Source organism: Ictidomys tridecemlineatus, chromosome 10, assembly GCF_052094955.1.
Source record: "Ictidomys tridecemlineatus isolate mIctTri1 chromosome 10, mIctTri1.hap1, whole genome shotgun sequence".
Classification (NCBI taxonomy): domain Eukaryota; kingdom Metazoa; phylum Chordata; class Mammalia; order Rodentia; family Sciuridae; genus Ictidomys; species Ictidomys tridecemlineatus.
In genome coordinates, this window is record NC_135486.1 from 70,574,341 (window position 1) to 70,582,111 (window position 7,771).

The window sequence follows — 7,771 nt, forward strand, 5'->3', positions numbered from 1 at the left end:
ACCAAGAGGGCCTCTAGAATCCTCCAGCTGGAAGGAATCCCAGAGGCCATCTGGACAAATGCCCTTCTTTTCATGCAGGCCAAGAGGAGTTGGGCAACTCTCCTGAGCATGCCCAGAACTGGGTGGCAGAGTTGAGGTTATAGCCAGATGGCCCAGTGCCTTTTGCAGCATGTCACAACTACTCTCCGGGGGGCGATATCATTTAGTCACCAGAGGGTGGACTCCAGCCAGGTGGTTCACACACCACCCCTGCCACTTGCTGTATTATCTTGGGCCACTTCCTCAACCTTGCTGGGCCTTCCACTTCTTTATTCTCAATAAGTACTTGAGCTTCCTCGACGTCAGTATCCTCCACTGCAGAATGGGCCTTGGTAATGCCTCCTGGGAGTGCTGGCATGATTAAATAACTAAAGACCAAAAAGCACTTCATTCACTATATAAACAACACTCAACAAATGTTTTCACTTTATTGTCATTTCCTCTGGGAGATGCTAGAGCTCAGGAATCAGACAGATATTCCACCTGAAAAGAGTCTGGAGTTGTTTAAGAAAAAATAAAAGACTTAATGAGACATTTTGTGGCTGTGGAAACTAAAGGTTTGTAAAAAGGTGTGGGGGAAAAAGATAAACAAAAGGTGTGAAAGGTCAGAAATCATTCTTCTCCCCTGCAGGACAGTGGCAGCCCTGATAGGACCCTCCTAGGATCCCTATTTTCTCTCCCAGGGACGGCCCTGAGCCTGCCACACTCTGGATTCTTGGAAGATGTGAATGGGCCACCTCTTTACTGTTGATTTATGTTGAAGGAAGAAGGGCCAAGCTCAAAGCCCCCAGGAGCTTTGGCCAGTACCTGGCAGGGCAGCAGCCTACCATGAGGAAGTCATCAAGGTAGTGGTATTAGCAGACCTCAGGGCTTTGCAGGAAGGAGGAGGAAGATCCAGAGGAATGTAAATCTGTCCAAGAACAATCCTGAACAACCCTGCAGTCCAGCTCATGAAATTGGAATGAGTTCCTGGGCGAGAAACCAGCAAAAGCTAAGGGAACATCCGTACCCTGTGGGTCAGAGGTCACCTCCCAAGACTGACCCAACAAATCACAAGCATTCCAGGCAACATCATAAGAAGCGTCTGTATCATCCTAACCTTACAGTCCCCAAAGTCATTTTCTACACTGGCCCAGTAATTGCCTTAACATTGAGTTTATGGGGCCTTCCACTCCACTTTGAGATGACTGAGAAGTGCTGGAACAAAACACATTTCTGAACTTCTCCCTTATCATTACCCAATTTTTGTCTTCATTCACTTATTCACTCCATATATGGTTAAGTGTGTGCTCTGTATCCGACACTGCCTCAAGGTCCAGAGATGGGAGCTGCTGTTAGTGATAATGCAGTGTGCGATTCTCAAATTAGGGTCCCTAGAATAATTCTGAGACAGTCACATGCAGAAGGTCTTGGGGGGCTGTTCCTTGGATGAGTGAGTACCTGTAAGGAAATGAGAAGACAAGATTGGGCTGAGGGAGAAGCTGACCTAAAACAGCTGCAAATAGGCCTCTGCTCACCCTACAGAGAGCTCTACATTATGGACATTTCTCCTGAGTTGCCCCAGATTGAGGCAAAGCGCTACACTTTCAGATACCCATATTAGCAATCATTGGCTATGAGCCACACGGATAGTTTGTGCAGTGACCTTGGCTGTTTCCTGCTCTCAGGAGCAATGCCCAGTAAGGCCTAGTTGTGAACCATCCTGCCATCCTGGAAATTTCTAGAACCTGAACAAAACCTATGAAGCCACACAGGCCACATCAAGTATAGCACAAACCTCCCCGGAGCCAAATCCTTTCTCGCAGGGCCTTGGTAAATTCAAATGAGGGAGGGAAAGGGACTTCCTATTAGCATATCCCTCTAGACAAATGAGCACTCAGAGACCATCTGATCCAACACTTCCACTGAGTTTAATTGCCTGGAAGAGTATCTATTGCCTCATTAGCCCTCTAACTGTACCCATTAGCAGTTAAGAAAGCAAGCACAGCAGCTGGACAAGGCAAATACACCCTCGCCATTTGCTTCGGTTTCACATGGAGGCCTCGTGCTGACAGGTGGTAGTTACCTGGGCAGTAAGTTGTCAGCTAATCCCACTGGAGAGCAGAGCAGATAGGTCCTCTGTGCCTGCAGCAGGACTCTGCCAAGGGCAGCGGCAGATCCACCTGTTGGAACAATTAACTCTCACCACTGCAGCCGCCAGAGGCTCCCTGGGCCTGTTCGGTTGAGCAGCCTGGAAACGTGGAGTCCAGGTGTCTTCTGCCAGCCATGTAGCTGCAACCCCTGGTCAGCATGGTTGAGAGGGGGAAGGGGTGGGCAGGGATGGAGAGGTTTTTTTTTTTATGACTTGTGAATGGATGAGTTTAAGGAGGTGGAAGAAGAGGAGGATGAAGACTGAAAGAAGAGGGAAAGGTAGAAGGGATGTCGAAGTGTGTCTGTCCCATCCTTTCATTTCAGAGAAAAAGAAACTAAAACCCACAGAGGAGAGAGCACCACCAGCTTCACACAGCTAGATGGTGACACAGCTCGGACTGAAACTTCAATTTTCTGATTTCCAATCTAGGCCTCTGCCCACTTCCCCCAAGAAAACTAATGAAAACGAAAACAAGATGGCAATGTCCATAAGGAGATAAACTTAAAAAGGGAAGAGAAAGGAAAATAAAGATTAAACTGGGAAGAGGATGGAGGCAAGGAAACAGCATCGGGCACAGTGGCCCTCTCCTGGGCAGCAAGTCACCAGCCAATCCCACTGGTGAGTCTCTTTAAAAGAGTAGCACTGGAGGCTGAGGCAGGAGAATCATAGTTCGAGGCCAGCCTTAGCAACTTAACATAACTCGTCTCAAAATAAAAAATAAAAAGGGCTGGGGATGGGGCTCAGTGGTAGAGCTCCCTGGGTTTAATCCCCAGAACCACAAAAATTTTAAAAAAGAAAATGTAAAAAAAAAAAAAAAAAAAACCAACAATCATCAAAACTGATGCTCATTCTAAAATTTATAGACACAAGAAGAGCTAAGAAAAGTCTGAAAAAGAATAAGACATGTGGAACTGGCCCTACAGATCTCAAATATTCTAGAGCTTTTGCGATCAAAAGAGCACTTCCTAGAAAATCAATCACAAATATATAAATGAAAGCGAACACAAAGTCCAGAAACAGGACAAGGTTTCCATGGCATTTAGTATATGGTAGACATTTCAGTCAATGCAATGGTAGGACGGGGTGGGAGGGAACTAGTCTTAACTGGTCCGGGCAAGTGTTGCCTGGGCATCTCAGGGGAGATTAATTTAAATTCCTACTTCACACCACTTCAGGAAAAAAAAATAACCTGAGAGATGGATAACATCAATAAAATGGTGATATCAGGCAATATTTTTAAAGTATTGCAAGAAAATATAAAAGAATGTCTCTAGGAATCTGAGAGGCCTTCAAATCCAAGCCACAAAAAGCCAAAGCCAAAAGGGAAAGACTGATAAATATGTACATATTTGTTGTTGTTGTTGTTATAGGTGGACACAATACCTTTATTTTATTTTTATGTGGTGCTGAGGATTAAACCCAGGGCCTGATGGAAGCTAAGTGAGTGCTCTACCACTGATCCACAACCCCAGCCCAAACTGATAAATTTGACTTGATTAGAATTTAAAACTGTTTTAGAATAGAGACCACAGACAGAGTCTCAGCTTCTGCCACCGCCCAGAGACTACTGAGCCCCTGTCCTTCCGCCAGCACCCACTCCAGGCACAGAACATCCAGTCATGGATAAAAATGAGCTGGTGCAGAAGGCCAAACTGGCCTAACAGGCTGAGCGATATGATGACATGGCAGCCTGCATGAAGTCTGTAACTGAGCAAGGAGCTGAATTGTCTAATGAGGAGACCAATCTTCTTTCAGTTGCTTATTAAAATGTTGTAGGAGCCCATAGGTCATCTTGGAGGGTCGTCTCAAGTACTGAGCAAAAGACGGAAGGTGCTGAGAAAAAGCAGCAGATGGCTTGAGAATACAGAGAGAAAATGGAGACTGAGCTAAGAGATAACTGCAATGATGTACTTTCTCTTTTGGACAAATTCTTGATTCCCCAATGCTTCACAAGCAGAGACCAAAGTCTTCTATTTGAAAATGAAAACAGACTATTACCATTACATGGCTGAGGTTTCTGCTGGTCATAATAAGAAAGGGATTGCGGATCAGTCACAACAAACATACCAAGAAGTTTTTGAAATCAGCAAAAAGGAAATGCAGCCAATACATCCTATCAGATTAGGTCTGGCCCTTAACTTCTCTGTGTTCTACTATGAGATTCTGAACTCCCCAGAGAAAGCTTGCTCTCTTGCAAAGACAGCTTTTGATGAAGCCATTGCTGAACTTGATACATTAAGTGAAGAATTATACAAAGACAGCACGCTAATAATGCAATTACTGAGACAACTTGACATTGTGGACATCAGATACCCAAGGAGATAAAGCTGAAGCAGGAGAAGGAGGGGAAAATTAACGCCCTTCCAACTTTTGTCTGCCTCTATTCTAAAATTTACACGGTAGACCATTTGTCATCCATGCTGTCCCACAAATAGTTTTTTGTTTACGATTTATGACAGGTTTATGTTACTTCTATTTGAATTTCTATATTTCCCATGCGGTTTTTATGTTTAATATTAGGGGAGTAGAGCCAGTTAACATTTAGGGAGTTATCTGTTTTCATCTTGAGATGACCAATATGGAGATGTGGAATTTTTATACGAGTTATAAATGTTTGTCATAGTACTTTAGGTACATTGTGGCTTCACAAGGGCCAGTGTTAAAACTGCTTCTATGTCTAAGCAAAGAAAACTGCCTACATATTGGTTTGTCCTGGTGGGGAATAAAAGGATCATTGGTTCCAGTCACAGATGTAGTTATTGTGGGTACTTTAAGGCTTGGAGCACTTACAAGGCTGTAGTAGAAACAGATATCCCATGGATCCTACATGTATGAATCATGTGTTTCCTATAGTCAATCTCAGTGTGCACAACTTTGACTACAGCTGCAGAAGTACTCCTTTAGATAAAGTTTTGACCCAATTTACTCTGGATAAGGACAGAAATGGTTCACATTCCATTATTTATAAAGTTACCTGCTGTTTGCTTTCATTATTTTTGCTACACATTTTATTTGTATTTAAATGTTTTAGGCAACCTGAGAACAAATATAAAAGTAAAGATGCAGTAAAAATGAATTGCTTGATACCCATTACTTCATGTATATCAAGCACAGCAGTAAACAAAACAAACCCCTTGTATTTATACTTTCTTTTAATTTGTTTTTTGCTTTTGTGATTTTTTTTATATTTGCCTAATATGCATGTGCTGTAAAAATAGTTAATAGGGAAGTAACTTGAGATGATGGTTAGCTTTGTTTAATGTCTTATGGAATTTTCATGAACAATCCAAGCATAATTGTTAAAAACCCGTGTATTAAGTTCATGTAAGTGGAATAAAAGTTTTATGAATGGACGTTTCAACTACTTTCTCTACAGCTTTTCATGTAAATCATAGTCTTTTGGTTTTGAAACTTCTCTAAAGTAAATTGTAATTCTTGGAAATGTATTCCTTATTCCCTCTTGGCAGCTAAGGGGCTTTTACCAAGTTTAAATGCAAAATTTATAACAAGAATACTACTAATATAATTACCATTCTCAACCATGTCCCATGTTCCCTTTCCTCCCCCCCAAAAAAAAAATGGGAAAAAATTTGTTTTCTGGGGGAGGGTGAGATTGATTGGAAAAAAGTATTGTGTTCCATTCAAAATTTTGGTATATGGCATTTTCTAACTTAGGAAGCCACAATGTTCTTGACCCATCATGACATTGGGTAGCATTAACTGAAAGTTTTGTGCTTCCAAATCATTTTGGTTTTTAAGAATTTCTTGATATTCTATGGCTTGCCTTCAATTTTGATCCTCTGTCAGGTGCACAAGATTATCTTTCTTTTTTAGCCTTCTGTCTTGTCACCAACCATTCCTATTTGGTGGCTGTGTACTTGGGAAAAGGCTGCATGATCTTTCTGGCTCCACTCAATCTCTAAGATACCCACTCTGCTTCCTGAGCTTGTATCCCACCAACTATTTCCCACATCCTTTTTACTGCAGCACATTTCTCTTTAGTTGATGAGATTCTGTTTATCTCCCTGTAAACCCTACCAATCCTGAATGGTTTGTCATTGTCTGCCTTTAAAATCTTTCCTCGGGGCTGGGGATGTGGCTCAAGCGGCATGCGTGCGTCCCGGGTTCGATCCTCAGCACCACATACAAACAAAGATGTTGTGTCCGCCAAAAACTAAAAAATAAATATTGAAAAATTCTCTCTCTCTCTCTCTCTCTCTCTCTCTCTCTCTCTCTCTCTCTCTCTCTCTCTCCTCTCACTCTATCTTAAAAAAAAATAAAATAAAATAAAGTCTTTCCTCTTCCTCTCTTTAAATAATGATGGGGCTAACTTATACCCAAAGATCACCCTGCAGAATATTTCCTCAGTACTTTACAGAAAACACCAAACAAAAATTCCATTTTAAAAGAGTTGTATTTTTCCCCCCTTTTAGAATGTAAGCTCCTCAAGGGACAATGTTTTCTGTATGTTCTTTTGTGCCTAGTACACTGTAAATGCTCGATAAATATTGATGATGGAGAAAAAAAAAGAATAGAGACCACATATAAAGTTAAAAGTCAAAGGCTGGACGGGAAGAAATATTCAATGGTTAGCTACAGAATTTCTAAAAGGAATTCAAAAAGAGTACAAGTAGAAAAACAGGCCAAAGACATAAGCAAGCCATTCAAAGAGGAAATGACAGTTGTCCATTTAGCATATAAAAGAAGATCAACCTCACTGCCATCAGGAAAGCACCAATGAAAGTGAAATAAAATACTTCTTCACGAGTATCAGCTCAGCAGAACTGCGTGTGTGGTGAAACTGTGTTTCCCAGCAGGCAAAAGGGAAATTGGATTCAGTCCCACTTGGGGGCAAGCCAGTAAATATCTGCTACAGAAAAATTCTTAAATTTTCATTTTCCCGTGTAAGCAAATGAACATAGTTGTCATTCTTAAAGATGATCACTTTGACCAAAAAAATTGCAGACTCAATGTGCGCCTAGAGCCAGGCAGGATGTTTAAATGTATTTATAGCTCAGCCCACAGCTGGGGCCTGGTGAGGACACTGTCAGCCAGCGCCAGCCCAGGCGTCCACCCCAGCCCTCCGCTACCATGTTTAATGCCACTGGCTGGCTCCCCGACAGGGAAGACAGCTTCCTTGTCAAGTTATCTCATTTTCCAAACTTCAGTGATGAATCTATTTCAGCTTGGCAAGTGAAGCAATTAAATAACTTAGTGATGGGGTCACTCAGAGCTAAATGAAAGATGTGACTCTGTCGGGCAAGAGAGACACATGTCATTAATCATGGAGGGTCCCCACCCGCCTACTGCAGAGTTCTTCCTTGACCTCCCTCCCTCATCTGACTCAATCTTCATCTCATTTCTCTGTGCAGAGTTGCCAGAAAGGGTCCACTAGGGGCCCAGGCAGGAAGGAAAGTCATGCACATGTTAGTTACCCTGGAAATAGAAAATCTGCCTTAGTACAAAACGAGGGAGTGGATTTCCTGTAATGCCTGGATCTTGAAGGTACTGGTGAAATAAGGAAAGAAACTAGTAAGACTGAACTCATAGGAACACAGAGGAAAAGCTGGGCCTGCAGCAGAGTCAGGCACAGAGGATCTT

The 7,771-nt window shown here is 42.3% G+C and overlaps 1 pseudogene; it reads left to right on the forward strand.

Moving 5' to 3' along the window:
- The first annotated feature begins 3,782 nt into the window (after positions 1–3,782).
- Positions 3,783–5,557, forward strand: LOC101977892 (14-3-3 protein zeta/delta pseudogene; annotated as a pseudogene).
- Positions 5,558–7,771: the final 2,214 nt, after the last annotated feature.